The sequence below is a fragment of the Schistocerca serialis genome, chromosome 5 (genome assembly GCF_023864345.2).
Source record: "Schistocerca serialis cubense isolate TAMUIC-IGC-003099 chromosome 5, iqSchSeri2.2, whole genome shotgun sequence".
Taxonomy (NCBI): Eukaryota; Metazoa; Arthropoda; class Insecta; order Orthoptera; family Acrididae; genus Schistocerca; species Schistocerca serialis.
Window position 1 is genome coordinate 201867232 of NC_064642.1, and position 23395 is coordinate 201890626.

The following is a 23395-nucleotide window of genomic DNA, read 5'->3' on the forward strand; positions in this document are numbered from 1 at the left end:
AAGGTCAATTTTGCAAGCGAAATGTCGCTGCATGACGATGAAGATTTTTCAGGATTGTGTTGTCTTCATGGATGAATTGATACTTCAGCTAGTTGTAAATGTGAACAAAGCTAATGTGCGCATCTAGGGGTCGTCATGTCCCCTCGAGATGATGCACTTGCAACGAGACTCCCTTAAATTGAGTGTGTTTTGTTACATACACCGGCGGAAAGTTTACGGGCTTTTCTTTTTCGGTGAAGCAACTGTAACCTGCATTTCTTATGTTGATGCCCTAGATTTACGACGGTTTCCGCAGCTGTTGCCCCAGATCGCTGGATTGGCTGCAAGGGGATGGATAACAGAGTTTGTTTTGCATGACCTCTACGTTCACACGCGATCTGACGCCACGCGATTTTTAAAATTGGGGTTTGATAAAAATTCGTACGTGTCTCCACAGTTAGCTGATCTACACGACCTTAGGAACAGCATTGTTGCAACAGCTACTCCAGACACACTGATCAAGGTTTGGGAAGAACTCTCCTATCGACTCGATGTGTGACGAATGATGCTCGCGTGGAACACTTGTAAGAAAACTGCTTGAGTTGCTCTTTCATTTGATGTATTATTTATAATTTTAAGTTGAATGTAATAAATGCTACAAAGCCTTGAAACCCGTTATTCATTTTGAATCACCTTGTGCTTTCTAACAAGCGTTTCATAACTGTTACTGAAGAGATAGGATTGTCAGGTACCGTAGTTACAAATAACTTCAGTAATATGAAAGTGACCCTCATTACACGAGCAGTACCACTGACCATCTTAAATTCGACCCTCACTACAAGAGCAGTACCAATGACCACCATAATAAAATGTCAACAATTTTAAAGAATGTGCTTCTAAGTTTAATAACATATTAAGTTATCTGCGTAATCGGTTATTTATCAACGGAACATTTCCTGAGTAGTTTAAAGACTCTTACGTTAAGACCTTTTTTTAAAGAACGGAGCCAAATTCTGTCCAGTTTCACTTTTACCATCATTCACGAATATTTTAGGAAAGGTAGTATACAATCGGCATCTTGAGAACCTGACAACAAATAATATATTGACAATGTCACATTGTTCCATTGTCGAGAACACCATCAACACATTGAGCTGGAATGTGCGTAACACGTTAGACAGTAAATTACAGGCAACTGGTATTTTTTTTATCTGTCAGAGACATGGGACTGTGTAAATCATTATAACCTCTTAACCTCTTCAGACCCAAAGAAATTTTTTCTATTATTTCATATATTCGTTGATAAGGCCACGGCATATGGATGTCATAAATGAGCAGTGTAACGGTAATTTTTTGTTAGTGTTCATTCGGAAAGAGAATTTGCAACTGGTTACACACATGGACTCAAAGCGTCTATTCATGATACCAGTACATAGCCGTGAATGTAACAATACCAGTATACGTTTTGTTAATATCTACTTACCATTTAGAGACATTACTTAAAGAGTATTGCAAAATCATAACACAGGAGAAGCTGTTTCACTGACTAGTATTTCTGAAGTTGTGTTAGCACAAGTGTAAGAAATACTTCCTCTCATTTGTGAAACACGGATATACTTGACATTCGGAGCAATTGAACTTGGTTTTAGCTTTCAGCCATTCTTTTGGCAATCTCATTCATTTATCTTTTTCTATAATTGAGCAGAGAGGCAATTGTCTTCTCTCACTTTTAGTAAAATCTCTCTATGGAACTTGGACAATCGTTGCGCATTTAGTAGGAGCTACTTCTTGAGATTCAGATTTAGAGTCTGAAGAATACATGTCTTGTCACGCTGTAGAGGCAGTGGAACTCATAGTTTCACCAACATAAATATTAAAATCAGATAAATCCAAGATTGATTTCTTGTTAGCACCTAACGCTTAATACTTTCTGTATTCATTCCACGAGTTCACAATCGCCATGTCCATGAAATGGAAGAAAACTCTTACGGCCACTTCTTAGTGAGTTTGGATAGTCGATTGCGAGAAATAATTCTGTCACATAGATCCAAACCTCTCACAGAATTGTTGTAATTAGAGATACATTTGTGCTGAGGCATTTCCACGAATTTTTTGCTTTTCTTTCCCGCCTTTTTACTATACTAATAAGCACCCGAGATAGTAGATTCTACTGTAACAGAACGATTATTAATCCACTACAAAATTGAACTCGTCAAAGGAACATCTTTCTCTCTTCAACAGTTCTTTGCCTCCAGTGTGTTTTTATTTGTGAGAAGATGGAATGCGGCTACCTAAAAAGGTTGCTAGTGCACATATTTCTGTTTATAGTAGGTGTTGTAGTAGTGGAATGGAAGTGAAATATCGATAAAAATACACAACATCCTGGTGGGAACCTTACCCTCTAGTAGCTTATTCACCATAGAACCTCTCAAATCGATATCTGGCTCTGGTTGTCGAGATGGCCAAGGGCTAGCTTCCTTGCAGATAAAACAGTACAAGAGAATCAGCAATTGTCAGCGCAAAATTCTTCAGCCCGATGGATTTGGCTTATTCTTTCCACACTGTCTAAGATTGGAAAGGAATCATTTGACTACAATCAGATGCTTACATAAATTTTCTACGATCACTGTCAATGACTGGTTGCAATTTCCATATTTTAAAATTGGCTTTGATTTCATCTGAAACACTCAGATTATTTACAAAGTGGAAGTACTTCCTCACTCTTAACTTAGTGTTCCTTGGACTTACAGCAAGGACCCTCGGTCTGCTACGGAAATACAGGATGCGGTGCGGGAACTTCCTTACTTTAAAAAATCATAAATAAGTGAGTATTAGAGACATCAATTTAATTCTTTTTTCTTTACGAAAAGTAATTTCTAAAGTTTTGTTCCATTTAGTTTTGAAAATGATATCTTGAATGTGGCCTCCGTTCTGTTCAATGCATTTGGAGAGTCGAAATCGGAAGTTTCGGTCCACTTTTTCCAACATGTCGCTATCGATGTTCGCAATAGCAACACGAATATTGTTCCCTAGCTTAGCCAGGATCTGCAGACGACTGGTATACGCCAAGTATTTGAGATAGCCTCATAACAAAAAGGTGTATGGTGCTAAAACTGGTGAGCATGCTGGCCACTGGAGATGGCCTCTCAAAGACACGAGACGATCGGGGAGGTGTTCGTGCAACATGGTCATCGATGTTCGTGTCGTGTGAGCTGTGGCGCCATCTTGTTGCAACCAGACAGTATCCACATCCATTTCTTTAAGTTCTGGAAGAAAAACTTTTCAATCATCTGAACATAACGCTCAAAAGTTGCCATCACTGCCATATCGTTCTAATCGAAAAACCATGGGCAATAATGATACTTTAGATAGTGCACACCAAACAATCACACGTTCTTTATGCGGGAGCTGCTCATGAAGTTCTCGACGGTTCGTGACACTCCAATACTGCATGTTTTGTTTATTCACGAAGCCAGACAAATGAAAATGTGCCTCGTCGCTGAAAATCACTAAGGTGTCATGAGGCAGCTCATCGATCAAGGCTTCACACAGATTTTTTTCGGGAAACGAAATAACGTGAATGAAGTGTGTGCACCCTTGACAGTTCATACGGATGAAATTTCTACTTTTCATGAAGAATTCGTCTCACTGTGAGTTCAGAAATTGCAAGGGCAGCTGGATGTTTGCTTGCAGATCGCTTGCGAGAATTTAAAATCGACATCCTTACCCTCTCGATGTTTTCAAGCGTTCTGGTGGTTCTGGAAGGTCTTGGTCTTTTTCTGCACACTTACAGTATCCATAAAGGTGTGTACCCACGTAATAATTGATTTACCGTCAGGAACACAACCTCCAGGAGCGATGTTGGACTGTTTCCTGAATGCACGCTGTGTTTTGATGACCGAACGTCCATTCGAAAAGTAGGTCGCAAGAGCGAACGCGCGCTCCTCTCTTGCCCACTGCACGATCGCTATTAATCTAACCTTTAAAAAAAATTAAGTCTCCCACTTTTGATTACACTTAAACCCACGCAACCATGAGTAACTGCCGCTGTGTGCCGCGCGATTCAAATAAGGAAGTTCCCGCGCCGCACCCTGCACGTTCCCAGGCTTGGGAGTTTCATAAACCAATTATGTGTGCTCCCACAAGCTTCTTAATTTCACTAGCTGTTGCCCACAACCCTGTTACATTTGAATTTGGCCTTCCAACAATGTGGCCTTGTCTCTTCATCACAGTTCGCCTCATAAATTATGTAACGGGGCCATCCTGTGTAATTGAGTGACGCAGCTGTTACCCTTACCTGTCAAAACTCGAATTGTTTCCCTACTGCCTAACAAGTCCTTTGTTTGCTGTACGGACTTAAGTTACGTACGTTATCCCGCCGCTAGCTCGCCTATAATTGCTTGCCAGTTCGCCTATAATTGCTTCGTTCAGTATTACTATTCAGTAATTTTCTGATTTCAAATCTGTTTTATCGAAGCATCTGTAGCCTGAAGTTCCAGATAACTGCTGGCTTTTTAGATATTTCACCTTCAGATTCCTTTTCAGGTCGCAGGCAACGGTCTCCTACGCTGTTTAATCCCGAAACATTTTCGACAGAAATAGCACATGTGACGTTATTGTGATTGTTTCATAGCTTCTGTTACTGCTAATAGTTACACACCAGTGCCTATGAGCTTTAAGTTGTGCACTAAAGCACTGAAGATGATCATTGTGTGATCGAAAATCGATTTTGCTGTTAATAAATCATCAAAATTACGGCCAATACTGACCTTCCTTCTAATTTTATTTATCATATGATCGTTGTGCACACAGCACTCTATGGAGTCACCAATCAATAGTACTGGGTTTTTGCCCATAGCCCCATTGTCAAATCATCCTGTGAAACGACAGGCTAAATTTACAATTCCTTACATAAAGTACCAAACAGCCAGTGCTTATCAGAAAGTACATTGTCTAACGTATCATAATAAGTACCATCCATTCAGAATAAATACTACTCCACATAGCAAAATGTCATGACTATTGTTACGCAAATGGCCATGAAACCGGATATAAACAGAAACTAACCGCAGCATGAGGAAATTTTCCTGTAGGTGGAGTCCCTATGGGACGTTAGGGAGGCCTTTATTCCATACCATAATCATCGTCAATACCACAAAATAATGAATCCAGGAGTATCTAAGCCACAGCGCTAAGAACTTATACATCGTTTTTTTATACAGAGTGCGTTAACTTATAAATAAGACAACACATACAGCGCCACACTCGGCCCACAGAAGCGTTACATGAACCATCGTTTACAAACAAGCACAGGTAGCACCAAACAGTCTAAAACAAACCCTTATAATAAAACCGCTTTTATCTTCTTTTTAATTGAAAAATGTCAGATTTAAAGTGAAAACCAGAACCTAAAAACAAAACTTAAAAATAATTAATTTTCGTTTTAAAGAAGATGTCCTTTAAAATCAAAAACGCGGTAACAAACATTAACAACACTGACAAACATAGGCGCTTAATGACTTATAACGTATTAATAAACATATTTTTCCACCATATGTCGGGCGCTTAGGGGAACCGTGATCTCGAGGAAGCGTCTTAAATTAGTAATCAAAACGTCCTCTGTCCCTGATTAGAAAAACCCGCCGGGCAAATTTTGATTGATAATCAGCACTGGCGGCAAGCCGAAGACTTGCAGCATAAGAAGTCACCCTCTTTCTGCAAGTGGCCTTGTCAAACAGGGCGGAGGGGTGGACAGACGTTCTGGGCACTCTCTTGCCCTTGAGGTGAGAAACTGCCCCTAAAGGCGGAGCAACCAGCAATGATCAACGGCTTGAGGATGCAGAAGGCTATGGAAACCACTGCATTAAAGAGACATAACGTGTATCCGCAGGACATGATGATCTCTCCATTGACAAAAGATTCCGGAATAGTACCCCCTTCGAATCTGCCCATGAGAAAAAGATTGAATAACCAACGAAAGGATAACATTGTAAGAGTCGGAGCGTGGAATATCACAAGCTTGAGATCAGTGGGGAATCTAGAAAGGAGATGCAAACGCTCAAACTAGATATAGTAGGGGTCAGTGAAGTGAAACGGAAAGAAGACAAAGATTTCTGGTCAGATGAGTATAGGGTAATATCAATAGCAGCAGAAAATGGTATAACGGTAGTAGGATTCGTTATGATTAGGAAGGTCGACAGCAAACCATCACCAACAACGATAATCTAGGTATACATGCCGACGTGGCAAGCTGAAGATGAAGAGGTAAAGGAAGTATAAGACAATACTGAAAGGGTTATACAGTACCTGAAGGGAGATGAAAATATCAAAATTTAATAGTCATGGGAGACCGAAATGCAGTTGTAGGGAAAGGAGTAGAATAAAAGGCTTCAGGAAAACATTAACTTGGCACAAGGAATAAGAGAGGAGAAAGACTAATAGAGTTCTTTAACAGATTTCATATAGTAACAGCGAATACTCTGTTCAAGACTCACAAGAGGAGGAGGTATACTTGGAAAAGGCAGAGTGATAAGGGAAGATTTCAGTTAGATTGCATTATGGTCTGACACAGATTCCGAAATCAGGTACTTGATTGTAAGGCATAGTCAGGAGCAGATACAGACTCAGGTCACAAAGCGGTAGGGATGAAGAGTAGCCTGAAGTTTAAGAGATTAATCGGGAAGAATCAGTATGCAAAGATATGGGATACGGAAATACCAAGCAATGAAGACGTACTCTTGAAGTTCTCTAAGGCTATAGAAACAGCAGTAAGGGATAGCTCAGTAGGCATTACAGTTCAAGAGGAATGGATATCTCTAGAAATTACCATCACAGAAGCTGGAAAGGAAAACATGGGTACAAATAAGGTAACTGCGAAGAAATCATGGGTAACTGAAGAAATACTTGAGTTGATCGACGAAAGAAGAAAGTACAAAAATGTTCAGGGAAATTCAGGAATACAGAAATACAAGTAACTGAGGAATGAAACAAATAGGAAGTGCAGGTAAGCTAAGAAGAAGTGGCTGCTTAAGGAAAGGAAATAATTGTTGCAAGGATTGACTCAGGATACAGGAAAGTCAAAACAACCTTTGTTGAAATTAAAAGCAAGGGTTGTGGCATTAAGAGTGCAACCTGAATCCCACTGTCAAATGCAGAGGAGAGAGCGTATTGGTGGAAAAAGTACACTGAAGGTCTCTATGAGGGGCACGATTTGCCTAATGTGATGAAGTATCAGGAGTCGTTTTACAAGAGATAAGGGATCCTGTATTAGAATCATAATTTAAAAGAGCTTTGAAGGAGTTACGATCGAATGGGGCAGAAGGGAAAGATAACATTCGATCAGAATTTCTAATCTCACTGGGGGAAGTACCAATAGAACGACAATTCTTGTTGGTGTGTAGAATACCATCTGAAAAGTATCATCCACACAAATTCCGAAGACAGCAATACCTGATAAGTGAGATAATTATCGCACTCTCAGCTTAACAGCTCATACATGCATGTTTCTGACTAGAATAAAATATAGAAAAATGTGAAGGAAAATTGTGGACGTGTTGAATGATGATCAGTTTGACTTCAGGAAAAGGTAAAGGCACCAGAGAGACTATTCTGACGTTGCGGTTGATAATGGAAGCCACACTAAAGAAAAATCAAGTTACCTTCAAAGGATTTAACGACCTGTAAAAAGCGTTCGACTTGCAAAATGGTGTAAGTTGTTCGAAATTCAGAGAAAAATAGGGATAAGCTACAGGCAGAGACGAGCGATATACAGTATGTAGAAGAGCAAAGAGGAAACAAATGTCCGCAGCTCGTGGTCCTGCGGTAGCGTTCTCGCTTCCCGCGCCCGTATTCCCGGGTTCGATTCCCGGCGGGGTCAGGGATTTTCTCTGCCTCGTGATGACTGGGTGTTGTGTGATGTCCTTAGGTTAGTTAGGTTTAAGTAGTTCTAAGTTCTAGGGGACTGATGACCATAGATGTTAAGTCCCATAGTGCTCAGAGCCATTTCAACCATTTTTTGAGGGAACAATAAGACTGGTCGACCAAGAAGGAAGTGCTCGGATTAAAAAGGGTGTAAGACAGGAATGCAGTCTTTTGCCCTATTGTTCAGTCTGCAAATCGAAGAGGCAATGATATAAATAAAGGAAAGGTTCAGGATTGTGATTAACATTCAAGGAGAAAGGATATCAGTGATGCGATTCGCTGATGACATTGCTATCCTGAGTGAAAGTGAAGAAGACTTACATGATCGCACGAACAGTCTGATGAGTTCAGACTATGAACTGACAATAAGTCAAAGAAAGACGAAAGTAATGAGAAGTAGCAGAAATAGAAAAAGCGAGAAACTTAACATTAAGATTTATGGTCATAAAGTAGATGAAGTTACGGAATTCTACTATCTAGGTAATAAAATAACCACTGACAGACGGAGAAAGGAAGAGATCAAAAGCAGTCGAGCACTGGCGAAAGGGGGAATTCCTGGCCAAGAGAAATCTACTACGACCAAATATGGGCCTTCATTTCAGCAAGAATTTTCTGAGATTGTACGTTTAGACACAGCAATGTATGGGAGTGAAACATGGGCTGTGGGAAAACCGAAACATAAGAGAATAGAAGCATTTGAGATGTGTGTTACAGACGAAAATTAGGTGGACTAATAAGCAATGAGGAGGTAGTACACAGAACTGGAGACTAAAGGAATTTGTGAATAACACTGACAAGAAGAAGGAACAGAATGGTAGGACATCCGTTAAGACATCGGGGAATGACTTCCACGGTAGTAGAGGGAGCTGTATAGGGCAAAAATTATAGAGGAAGACAGAGATTGGAATACATCCAGCAGATTGGGGAAGTAGGTTGCAAGTGCTACAGTGAGATGGGGAGGTTGGCACAGGAGAGAAATTCGTGGCCATCCGCATCAAACCATTCATAAGGCTGATGACTCAAAAGAAGAGAAAAAGTCGAGCCTTTGTGGCGTTATGTGTATTGTCTTACCATAAGTTGAATTTAGTTTCGATTTAAGAAACTCTGAATGAAATAAAGGCGATGCCAATTTCTGAGCGGTGTGACTTATACATTTCTGTGTTCTTTACTTTGTTTTATTGATGATGATTATGGTATGGAATGAAGGCCTCCCTAAACGTTCGATTGGGGCGCCACCTACAGGAAAATTTCCTCGTGCTGACTGCGGTTAGGCTATCAGTTTCTGTTTGTATCCGGTTTCATCATCACTTGCGCTGTAATTCTTTGGATAACAATTGTCATGATATTTTTCCTTGTGGAGTAATGTTTATTCTGAATGGGTAGAACCTATTTTGATACGTTAGACACTGCTTTGTGACACGCTTTGGCTGTTTGGTACTTCATGTAACAAACTGTGATTTTACTCTGTTGTTTCGCAGTATTATTTGATGATGGGTTATGAGTAAAACCCGAAACTAGTCTTCATCAAATAAGAAAACGAGGTCTTTGCAACTTTGGCTACTTGTCATATTGAAACTGTACAGACTTCGTTTGTTTCAAGGTCTAATTCCACTGATTTTTTCATGAATCTTTTATATTCCCTAACTCAACATCATTTTACTCATTCATACATTTATTCCAATTTCATGCTATTCTCCTAGTTTTACCTTCCTCCCTCTCCTCTTGATTCCGCCACCGCTGCCATTCAGTATGAGAACGGAAGCGTACTGCAGAGTGATTCATCGTTATTCTAGATTCCAGGTCATCTATAACGCCTCGAGACAGTCGCTGGAAGTACTTCAGCGAAACTCCAGGAAAGCTCCTACCAGCTACATCTATATTCCACAGGCCACATTACGGCGTGTCGTGGATGGCACTTTTAATAGATCTGTCAGTCCCACCTTCCATGTTCCATTCACGAAACGTGCGCGCGAAGCAATATTGTTGATAAACCTGTGAACCATCCTGCAATCGTACTCGTCGGAATTAAATAGCCTGTCAAGAGTGGTAGCAGGGCTTCACTCAGGACCCATAGTACCACATCCTGTCTCCATACCTCTGCAATACAATCTCTGACCTGTGTAGACCCAATGTGATTGTATGAATTGTTAACACACGTTGCGCTTCGAAAAGCAAAATGCTGTGAAAGGCTAAGGACGTTGCGCAGCACGCCGGCTGTATATCAAAGGCATCAAACACGGCGTCCGGCTAATATAGCCCTGTGAGCGGATCTCTGAAAATGGACGAGCGCTCGTTTCAGTCCCTGCGAATGGACGGCCGCCGCCGCGTATTTCCGCTGTTGATAGCCCGGCGCAGTTTACGTATCTCGCGGAAACCTAATCCGCGCTGACCTATTTCGTTCGCTCCAAAATCGAGCGCGCAACACGTTTTTGCATTTCCACCCGTACGTGTGATAAAGGATTACGTGTGCAGCGCCACATTTATTTCTGGCGCTATCGCCTTGTGTTTTTTTTTCTGCGCGTCTATGAAGCGAGGGCGAACGAATGGGAGACAGACTGCGCTAGTCGGTTTGGAATGTCGCACGGCCGCGTACCCGTTATTAGTGCTTTTCTAGAGACGTACATATTTGACGAGTGTCTGATAGCGGATGTTTGCCAGTCTACCGTTCCTGCTGTAACTAGCTGTCTGGCACTTTTCCTAATACAAAAACCTGTCGCGAAAAGGGGACTAGGTATGATAAGGCGCTGGTAAGTAAACACCCCCATTAACAGCTCATTTACTAACAACGGTGCAGTTCTTATAAATGGTAGTAGTGTTCCCAGGTTTTAATAAAAAAAAATGGAGTAACTGAAGTTCCTTAACGAACGATGTGTTCTGCTTATTCCCAATAAACGTTGGACTCAAAATAGACTCATTATAACAGAATTTAGCCGTTGGAGTATCTGCGAAGGTACTCATAGCGCTTTCATTACCGCCACCTCAATAAAAGTTTCATATCTCTTTCCTCCTTCGATACTGGTGTGCACTCCCGCAGACACTCAAGGACATACCCCACAGACCTGTAGCACGCCACTAAAGGAGCCAGAACTATTGAGTAGCCGTACAACGGATCGTTTATTACACATAATACACTGGTTACATGGAACACCAATACTCGCAACCAAGACCAGACCTAGTTGACTATGAGCTGTAAACGACAATCCAAGCGACTCATTAATGTCATAAGATCCAAGTCCCTGGCAGTGGTCTTACAGTAACAGTCGGATCACAGGGTCTGAGCACTGATAGAGAATAACGTGTAAGTGGTACTCAGCCAAGCGTGTTGGTACTTTTATTGCGAGTCGGAAGAAGCCGATGGGCACCACGTTGCTGTACGCTGAGCCAGCAGGCGTGTTCCTAGGTTCTAGCGTCGCTCTTGGTCTAAAGGCGGTGATCAGCAACGGATTGCTGGACACGGCAAGAAGGAAATTGTGCAGTTCGTTAATGAATTAAGCTACGAGGAGTGGTCATTTAGACTTAATATAACCTCGAAAAATTTCGTACGTATTTATTTCTTAGTCTAATGTTTGAGTGGAGCGAAAACAAGGCTCTCTATGAATAGCAAAATCGCCTTTTGTCTGAATTTTCAGAGTCCAAAGAAGAGTGGGTAATGTATCGAATAAAAAACCGTATTTTTGTTTGACAGTTATGGGGGTGATTAAGAAACTAGTAATTAGTGATTTGAGGGGAAAATTGTCTGAATTTTCATTGCCAACCGAAGAGCGGGAAACTGATAAACAGGGTGCCAACTGATCAACATGACGTCTGTTTTCGTCAAATATGTATAATTGCTTTAAAGTAATCACAGTAATATATTAAAATTTAATTAATGATATTAGGGGAAATTATACAATGAAGTTTTGTCCGAATTTTCGTAGTCGCACTAAATGTGGGGAACTGATAAATGGGATATCAAATTGACCAACATGAGGTCTAGTTTTGCAAAACATATTGAATTGCTTTAAAGTAAACAGGGTAATTATGAAAAATGTAATTAATGATGTGAAGGAAAAAAGAAATACTTCGCCAATAGATATTGCGAGTGACGTAAATAAAGTGCGAGAAAGTTCATCTCCTCACGCCCTGGGTAGTTTGTGCATAAAACGTTACATTGATGTGATACTTAACTAGCAAAAATACTTCCTTCAAATGAAGTACTTATTTTAGGACATTTCTAGGCGTAGTTACTTTGCGTAAGAAAAGTTGTATTGGATGTAATTTTAAGTATGGAAATGATTTCCTTCGAATCAAGTACTAAATTTAGAACATTTATAGATAAGAAGAAACTAGGAAATCAAAGCGCCAATAACTTCATGCTGTCCGATTAAAACTTCTAAATAAAAAGTAAAAACACTTAAGAAATCTGTGAACGTTTTGTGATATGATTTGAGTATAGATCATAAAAAAATAGATTAGGGAAACATTTAACCTGTCTTTGAATGATGCTTAAAATCAAGTATAGCAAATGATATACACAGATTTGTTTGCTGTTGTGTACTAGCGTTCTAAGCTTACACCTTACAGGTGTTATGCTACTTGATAATCGTCATGTTATGGAAATCCCATTTATGTAATACTCAAGGCAAAACGCAGTACACTGAAAATAATATGTATGCGCGAACGTCTCTCACATTAACTGCGATAAACAATTCACCTTCAGGGCACTGCAAATAATTAAAAAAGAATTTTTCATCACATGTGTTACGCTTTCATTTATATAACATCTTCTGTGATCATTGGTGTTTCCCTGTTTTATTTACATGTTCTTGGGTACTGATGCTGCAACTTCCCCTCTGAATGTAAAGAATGACTGTGCTGGTAAACTTCTGAGTTATTTGATACTGAAACAGCTGAGTAAAACTGAAACCACTCAGACAGTTTGCTCTTTACTTATTCTGTTTGTTTCTAAACTGACACAAAATATTTTAGCGCAACGCAGTCTGACCTTTAATAAGCCTACAAAAGAGTAGTCCTGACTAACAATAACCTATCCTTCATGAATCACTTAACCTCACCAAAATCTTTGTTACTCGAACTACTGCCATACAGCGAGCGCCAATACTGCCAGCTAAATAAAAGATTCTAACTACTAAAGGCACTGACTACTGAAAAGCATATAGTTAGCAAATGAAAGACTTTGGTAGAGAACAAACAATGTATTTACCTTATAAACGTTCAAAAGTCAATACATATATTCGTGACATCCAGTTTGACCAATTTCTTTTTTTTTCATGGACACACGTCCAGATCGTCCGCTCATATTAACATCTCAAAACCCTGGCATCTCTCTCCCCACATCCATCACTGCTAGCGGCTCACCTCCAACTGCCCAACGCTACTTGCGTTCACATCCAACTGCCCAACACTACACTAGCGAATAATTCAACAATGAGTCCAACCAGCCACAGACTGCACACAGTGCAGTTAGTAATTTTCATACAGAGCGCTACATGCCGTCACCAACATAAAAACCTAAACAGCCTACGTATGTAGCCCCCATGCTCCCCACAAAAAATTTTTACAAATTGTGTTGGACAGTGGCCAACACTAATTTGCTAAAATTTTTCATATTAACGATAACAGTTATATCAGATGCACACACTTAATGATACACTCCTGGTCAAAAGCAAAAATTGTCCTCACAGTCCATAAAGATAGTCCTGTTCATTCATCACAGTAGTAATTACAGTTTCATGCACAAAGTCTGTGTAGTAAAAGAAAATGTACACGAAAGTAGTGGATTTCCATGCAGTCCTGAAGTAGTGTTGTCCACCTAATGGAAAGACAGTGCTGACTCTCGACATGCAGACTCACAGCAGAGGCAGTCGAAGTCTTAATGAGTATTGGTAGGTGTGTCATCACAGAGCAGACCCATGGTATTTCTTGTAGATTTGATGGTATTAGTGAGCCACCACAGGTGCAGACCTACTGTAGTCCTGGTAGAGATTACGGTATTGATGGGCCACCATAGGTGCAGACCCACTGTAGTCCTTGTAGAGATGGCTAGGAGCCATCCATTGCGACTGTGTGGGTGCACAATCACAATCTAAGAGTCTTGCAGATAATATAACAAGACCATGAACCACCGCTTGTCCACTCACAAACTTTTTGGAATGTCCTTAGAACCCGCGATGCTGTTAACGAGTCCCTTGCTGAAATATCAACACACATGCGAGCACTAACTGTCCTTATTTTTAAACTTCTCAAATACTGTGCACATACTATGACCAACAGAAATGTGTGTAGTGAAATGACACCCTAATATATAACTAATTTGAAGAACTGGTGTCTAATTTTATTTTTTAATTTTATGTACAAAAAATGTTAAAAATATAATGATAACATTAGTAGTATTCCAGGCACTACAAATGAGTAGAAATAAGCATATATAAAATTATTATAGGAATTGTGACATAATTAAATATATGAGAATATTCAAACATTAATTTTACATTTGATCATTAAAGAGAAACATAATAGAGTAAATAATATCTAATCATATTTCCAACGTATTTGAGGATAACAGTACTCCCCATCATAGTAAATCCAGCTTAGTATTAGAAAATTCAACAACATAACTCTTATCAAATATACACACAAAGACAGGAAGAACACAGTTACACAAGGGTGCACATAAATACATAGCGGAATAACACAAAAGGAAAGGACAGGGTTTGTTTTCAGTATAACATTTGGTACTGCAGTCCAACCCAAAATTTCATTCCATAGATCTTTCCTCCTGTTTCAACATTTTTTTTCGCATAAAGGTCCTATCTAAGCATGCTTTCAGTGTTTTCCATTATCCTACCTCATAATTTATTTTTCATTATCTTACCTCATCATTTGTTTCCAAGAAAATCCTACCTAATCCTGTTGTCTCTAAACCCTACTTTTTGTTCATCTCCTCTTTCAAAATAATTATTCCTCATTGCGCACTACTTTTTTTTGGTGAAACCTTTTCCTTTTAACTTCTCAATGCAATCTTTCCCCATACTTCATAGTTAGTTCTTATATAGTATCCCCCCTCTTAAGCTAACTTAAGTCTACTGAGGTGAGATACATAAACTAAGGGGTGAGACAACGCAGCAGCACGAATATTAACACAAACAAGAACGAGGAAAAAAATGCAAAGTGGCAAAGAAAGTAGCAATAAATATAAATTAGCAAAGCAAATGTAACATTACAACTAGTATGGACCAATGTGCAGCAAAAAGAAAATAAATCATTACTAAACTGCCTTAGCAGAGTAATACAAAGTGAAATTCAGTTGGATTATACCTGACAAACAGTTGCAGTAAAAGCAATAACATATAGTTAAAGACAAAGCTCAATCAGAAAAAATATTACAGTACAGATAGCAATGCAGATAAAAGAAATGTCTATTTACACCTTAATACCTACGTTGAATCCTAACTTCAGAGTGGTGCATAACAATAACTTACTCTACCAAACCAGTTACCAACTCGTTGAAAAAAATTATGTGTGCCTTTCCTGTCAAGGGAAATGTCTATTTCTGCTCCCCTTTTTTTTAAGAAAGTAGATCATAAAATTATTATTTAATGGATGTGTAGACAGAAAATATTTACATTAGTACATCTATTAAATGTTATTTTAACCAATGCTGCAGCACAGCTAGAAGCTAGTTATTAAACAAAATAAGCAAGTATATACAAGGCAAAGCATAAAAATGTCATTCACTAGCCATATGGCATTTCATAGGGCAGTAAAAAATCTCTCAACTAGAAAGATATTAGGCATTTCAGTAAATATCAGAAATTACGAGCTCCAAAGTGTAATCATATGTTTTCAAGTATGAGCACATCGTATTTGGGGTGCTTTCTGTAGAAAATGTCAATAGCGAGGTTAATGGCCTCTATTTCCTACACCTGTGCCTCTGAAAGCCACACACTAATAGTTTTTGCCAGACAACTGTCGTGCAGCTGGACATCCACAGCGCATTACATCAATGTCACCTACCTTCCATACCGAAATTTTTGTTTCCGCTACAGTGACAGTTTGATACAAATAAAATTTCTCAGGCTGAAACTTTACAGTAGAAATGTGTAGAAACGAAATCTCATGAATAGCACTGTCTAAAAATTTCCCTCAGCATTGTGATACTCACATTCATGCATGTACACACATTTCATAACTCTTAACGTACGATTCTGGGTTTTAAACATCCTTTTTCCCAAACCAGAGTCCCTAACCCCTACTCATTACTCATATAAACACGTAATTACATTCCTCATATAGCATCATCTTATTGATCATAAACACACCTCAACAGCATAATACACATTTTTGTCGTAATAACATCATCATAGCAGATCAATCACATCTCAAAATCATCGTAGCTTCTTTCAATAATTTCAAAACCTAAAAAAATTATCTGCTCGTTTCAATAGTGTTATCTACCTCAAACGTACTTCAAAGATCACGATCCCATACAAAATACATCATTTAAAACTCTTATACTATAACAAGGGTTCTGAAAACATATGAACACTTCACAGAGTACAACAGAATACAATTTCATAAGTGTGAAGTTATCCAACTGTGTAATTGCATAAACATGTGTCACTAGCGTAGTACAAACATGTTTGTCTCTCTGTTAAAAAATCAGATAGCTGTATAATTCAGTGTTAGAGAAATATGGTATTGTTGTGTAAAACTGAATTAGTAAATACCATATTAGCTAGGGCTCCTTGCGCTTGGCACATGCATAGTATACAGAGTAAACGTGTACCCCCTGAGTGTTAATGTAATTACACCTTCAGGTGTTACAGATTACAGCAGTGGAATGAAATGTATCACCGATAACCTTCTTTATATCTTTTTAACTCAAGAATCTTTCCGAAAAAATGTTATAAGTACGAAAATTAAACACTCAAATGCGTTTCCTGTAGCACTAAACTGTGCGTCTTGCCGTAAGATAATTTCTGTCATTACTTAACAGTAAAAATGTACCAAGTGTCGTAGTTGTCTTCGTCCGTAAGCAAAGTTCTATAGAAGTCAATGTACATACCTTGTCATAAACAAAAGTGTAATTCCATGTGTTTAGATGTCGTAGGTACTACGCTCATTGCCAAGGTCAAGAAAATACTGTACTGTGACATATTGTTGTGTTATGCAAAAAAACTCTCATTGTAGCTATTCCACAAAGGTTACTACTAAAATATGTTTTACGTTCCAGAATAATGTAGAAAAAATTGTGCAGACATAAAACAAATACAGCGCAAAAGCAATAATGTTACTTGTGTCACACATTAATAGTGTCGTGATATAATCGTGTAGCTGTCAAATAAACTAACCGCTGTGTCATCTGTTATCTCTCAGGATTTACTTTGAGTCCAGAATGTCTTTTCAAGTAAATATTACATTGAAATTTCATTAGCAGTATATGTTACAAGTATGTAAGCATTATAGTCGTTACATAATCATGCAACCAACAAACAAGAATGTACCCACAATAACACTGTGTCTCCTGTTCCCTATAAAAATGCACTCATAATTACTGTCTAAATAAGTTCCCTAGGTTCATGACTGGATAGTTCACTTCAAAACATTGTTGCACGTTAACAGTTTCTAAGTGTGACAAAGTGTAGTAATAATGTGAAGTAGATATCTTATAGCAATGACTAAGTCAGAAAGCAAATTATCTTTCCATAAATGGTTTTACAAGTGAAATGTGGTGTAATCCTTTACTTTTCCTAGTATGCACAGTTTCAACATGAATGCAATTATCATGCAGTATACGCTGGTAAAGAATACTGCAATGTCTCTCAAGATTAGCTTATGTTATTTTTCTTAAGCCCAGCGAGCACACCTGGCCGCCTGCAGTGCAAGTCATTGTCTGTTACCTCTTTGTTGTCCCTCGTCGTTACTGGGATTTGCAGATCTAACTTCTACAAATTCACCTTGTCGAGAGGCCCCTGACCTGTTTGAATCACGCTAATTTTGGTTAAATTCTGGTCTGTCATTATGATTATACCGTCTGTAGTTTCTTTCTTGTCGGTTAAGTGGTTGAGAATTTCTCCCGGAATCGTAAGTGCATGCTGGAGCATTGCGTCTGAAGTTATTCTGTCTCCCTTGATAATAATTATTCTGGTTCCCATATTGTCTGTTTCTACGATTGTCTTTGTCGTATTAATTACTATGGAAATGCGATCTTTCTCTGTAACTATTATTACTTTGCCAATGGTTGCCATACAGGAGGTGTCTATTGGTGATCACGATTTGCGTTGTAGAAATAGTCTTGTCGAGTCCGGTTATTACTTTTGTCATCATGAAATTGTGACGGATATGACCTGTAATTGTTGTGTTCCTCTTTTCGCGTCATCTTTGCAACGTCCTGCCAAAGTAATATATCGTAAATGTTCAGGCAATTTAATTAAGCAAATGTGAATAAGTTCTGAGGGGCTGTATGGATTTGTCAAATACTGATTTTTGTGCAACATGTCTTCAAAATATTTTTCCGGACTGGAAAATTCAGACTGTTCAAAATGCTTTATGGTTGTGATGCTATGTTTTACTCGATCTTGAGTAGCTTGAGATCAATATGCTGAGAGAAAGGTATGATAAAATCCTCCTTCACTGTGACAATCGCAAATGATCGATCGCATTCCTACAGTGGTTCAGTCTTTAAGTAGCCGCACATAGATTCTAATCTGTGCTCGAATGACCAGTTGGGAGGAAAACAAGGAGAGAATTGATGAAGCCATGCTTGTAGATGAATGTCGTTCCCGGAATTCTTAAATGTTTTGAATTTACGTGTAGTAATTAACAGCTTATAGTCAAACTCATCGAGATGGAGAGTCGCATATCGGTCATTGTTACGTCGTGTCAGCGGTTCCATCCCAAAATTCGGTGCCCTTCGCCTATTGATTTCAAAGTTCCCGAAATGCCCTGTGTTATTATTTTGTGGCTTTTGCGTATTTCTAAGTCCATCTTCCCGTGTCGGAGCGCAAGTACCCTCTGAAATGTGTAATTCTTTAATTACGTGTGTCAACTGATCTTGTACCTTCCGCATTTCTCTTTTGTACTGTGTATTAATTTGATTCTGATTTTGTTTAAATTTCTTAATTTGTTCATATTCTATGTCATTCAAGGCTACCGGTGTTATGTCATTCAGATCATCATCTACCTTTGCCTAGATAAGTTTGTGAACTGATCCGAAAGTTCGGCTACTCTCTCCGATAATGAACTGTTTTCCTCCGTGTGTTTTTCTGAACCAAGCTTCAGAGTGTCCATTTGTGTCGAAAGCGTATCTACTGTGACCTTTGGGTTTTCCTGAGTTTTTGCAAGTTGTTGTAACCGAATCGGTAGATGCAACTGAGTCAATTTTAGTCTGCAAGTTGTCATGATTTTCATGAACAATAGTTTACAGTTCTTTTATGGCTGCTTCGTGATTCTGTAACGCATATTCACGACGCGAAAAAATAGGTTGAAAATGCTCACAAATTTGTGTTCTTACGTCTTTACTAAATTTTTGACATTTCGATTCTATGTTACGTAACTCAGTAGTTAAATGTTCACGTGTTTGTCCAAGCGTTTGGTCCATTGAGCCTAACTTTTGAAGCTTCTGCTGTGTTTGTCTCTGATTTTGTTCCATTATGTATAATTTTTGAAGCTGTTGCCCCACTTGTTTCTGATTTTGTTCTATTTGTTGCATGAATTGCAATAACAACAATGTATTAGTGTCTGCAACATGTTCCTCTGTGCTTTTCGGCAGTGCATTTGCACCGGCAACATTCGCATTCTGAAAAGCAGAGAGTGAGTCTTGACTTAATAGAGGAAAAGGTAAGGACGCAAAACCTGAATCTGCGGTATTTGCAAGATTTTGTCCTGTCATTTCGGATTCCTGAGGCGAGCTATTGCCAATCGACAATACTTCCCTCTTCCCTAATTGATTCACTGTCGCCGGCCGTTGTGGCCGTGCGGTTCTAGGTGCTTCAGTCTGGAACCGCGTGACCGCTCCGGTCGCAAGTTCGAATCCTACTTCGGGCATGGATGTGTGTGATGCCCTTAGGTTAGTTAGGTTTAAGTAGTTCTAAGTTCTAGGGGACTAAAGACCACAGATGTTAAGTCCCATAGTGCTCAGAGCCATTTGATTCACTGTCTACACCGTCATTTGCTGCCTGTTCCATTTCCCTATGCACAATTACGAAATTACTATTCTGAATATTTGTTAATTCATTACACGGTGGTGTTGATAAGCTACGCTCGTCGTTACTGTCATTTCTCAATTTACTTTGGAGCCTAGTGTTACGTTTTTCACACGCCATAATTGTCACAATATTTCACGCGATAACACAGAAAAGCACAGTTTGAAGAGCAAAAATGAGAAAACACATTAAAATAACACTGAAAATAATATCTGGTTAATTGCAAGCGCAGCTGCGAAATACTTGGTGCCAAGTCCACGTGCATGGCACAACTGCTTTACTGTACAATAGTGAAAAACTACAACTACAAAGGAAATTCTCTCTAAAAATACACGCTGGCAAGAACAACTACACTAATTACTCAAACTACAAGAAAAAATCAGAAGATTCCAGTGAGGTATCCCCAGCTAATGGTCGACGTATGGAACTTCCCCTTTGAATGACTGTGCTGGTGTACTTCTACGTTATTTGATACTGAAACAGCTAAGTAAAACTGAGTACCGCGGTGGCCGTGCGGTTCCAGGCGCTTCAGTCCGGAACCCCGTGACTGCTACGGTCGCAGGTTCGAATCCTGCCTCGGTCATGGATGTTGTGATGTCATTAGGTTAGTTAGGGTTAAGTAGTTCTAAGTTCTAGGGGACTCATGACCTCAGATGTTACGTCGCATACTGCTCAGAGCCATTTGAACCAAAACTGAATATACTCAGACAGTTTTATCTTTACTTATTCTGGTCATTTCTAAGCCGACACACAATATTTTAGCGCAACGCAATCTGAGTTTTAATAAACATACAAAAGAGTAAGCCTGACTAATAATAACCTATCCTTCATGAATCACTTACATCACCAAAATCTTCGTTACTCAAACTACTGCAATACAGCGAGCGCCAATACCGCCAGCTAAATAAAAGATTCTTACTACTAAAGGCACTAAATACTGATAGGCATATTGTTAGCAACTGAAAGATTTTGGTAGAGAACAAACAATGTATTTACCTTAATAATATTCAAAAGTCATTATATATAGACATCCAGTTTGACAAATTTCCTTTTTCTCATGGACACACGCCCAGATCGTTCGCTCGTATTAACAGCTCAAAACCCTGGCATCTCTCTCCCCACATCCATCACTGTTGGCGGCTCACCTCCGACTGCCCAACGGTACTTGCTGTTCACATCCAACTGCCCAACACTACACTAGCGAATATTCCAACAATGAGTCCAGTCAGCCATAGACTGCACACAGCCCAGTCAGCGATTTTCATACAGAGCGCTACATGGCGTCACCATCATAAAAACCTTAACAGCCTACTTGCAATGCGTCGATGACGAGAATATGAAGGCATTCTCACTCAAATATCAGCCTCCCCTTCCAGTGGTGCTACGAGTCTCTGGCGACCGGTTATCAGCGGTATAGCGGTAAGATCGAGTGTATAGGCAATGCTGCAATAATACTCAACACTCATTTAACAGGAGATAGAGCCTTGACTGGTATGCCGTTACCACACGGGCCTTGTTTCTCATCGCTAAGCACGTAGCACAAGGCACCTGTCTTGGTTGCTGCACACTCTGATACGACCTACAGTATCTCACAGAACGTGGTACTTATCGTGATTTTCGACAGCAGCGCTCTCCAGTGGTAACTGACTGCATCTGCTCACTACATATATATCCTACATCTGCTCACTAATCAAACAGTTTCCTTACGGAAATGGACACGCGTAAAATAGTTGGGTTAACTCTGTTAGCGACCGTGGAAGAAGGGCGGAGAAAATCGCGCAAAAAATTCCGGACCCGTCGATGGCTTGAACAACTTATTGCTGGTAGAGGAACACTGCATATGCTGCATAGCGATCTGAGATACGTAATAGTAGATGTTAGTTGTTAATACATTGAATCTTTGTCACGTTTTGGTTTTTAGACTTAAGCACATTGTCTAATATCGGTTTCCACGTAACATAACACCCATATATTCGATGTTGCAATGTGTAAAATCTGGTAGGTAGAAATTCCTCATATCTGCATAGCTATTTTACACCAATAATAAATCCATAAAATTGTCATGTCTGACTGTCTGTGACCACGTTAACGTCCAAAACTACTAGATGAATTTTCATGGGGTTCATGGATTTTTAGATTTAATATAGTTGAAGTATAGTTTCTAAAGTCAGTTTCCACTTAACATAACACCCATATTTCGATGTTGTAATGTGTAAAAGGTGCTAGGTAGAAATTCATCACGCCTGTATAGCTATTTTACACCAATAATAAATCTATAAAACTGTTGTGTCTGTCTGTCGTTGACCATATTAATAACTAAAACTTCTAGACGAATTTTCATGACGTGGCGCATAGTTTGGGGCACCGTATGGGCGTTAGGTTCATCAGAATTTAACCACGGAAAAGAAGGTACGGTGATTTGCAGTTTTAGTAAACTTTTCTTGTCTGTCTGTCTATCTGTGTGAACAATCTAATCTCCAAAACTATTACACGATTTTTGTAGGATTTTCACTGGTAATTTCACCGTAGATAGATGCACCATACAGGACATATTTCATCGAAAGTGAATAACTAAAATAAAAGAAACTTCCTGGCAGATTAAAACTGTGTGCCCGACCGAGACTCGAACTCGGGACCTTTGCCTTTCGTGGGCAAGTGCTCTACAAACTGAGCTACCGAAGCCCGACTCACGCCCGGTACCCACAGCTTTACTTCTGCCAGTACCTCGTCTCCTACCTTCCAAACTTTACAGAATCTCTCCTGCGAAACTTGCAGAACTAGCACTCCTGAAAAAAAGGATATTGCGGAGACATGGCTTAGCCACAGCCTGGGGGATGTTTCCACAATGAGATTTTCACTCTGCAGGCTGTGGCTAAGCCATGTCTCCGCAATATCCATTCTTTCAGGAGTGCTAGTTCTGCAAGGTTCGCAGGAGAGCTTCTGTAAAGTTTGGAAGGTAGGAGACGAGGTACTGGCAGAAGTAAAGCTGTGGGTACCGGCCGTGAGTCGTGCTTCGGTAGCTCAGTTGGTAGAGCACTTGCCCGCGAAAGGCAAAGGTCCCGAGTTCGAGTCTCGGTCGGGCACACAGTTTTAATCTGCCAGGAAGTTTCATATCAGCGCACACTCGGCTGCAGAGTGAAAATCTCATTCTAAAATAAAAGAAATTCGTACTTGTGTGTGTGTACATGTATGTTTCACATCTCCTCCGAAACCACTGGACTGATTTCAACCAAGCTTGTTAGACATATTACCTACTGTACGGAAACAATCAGCGTACGGATAAGAAGCAA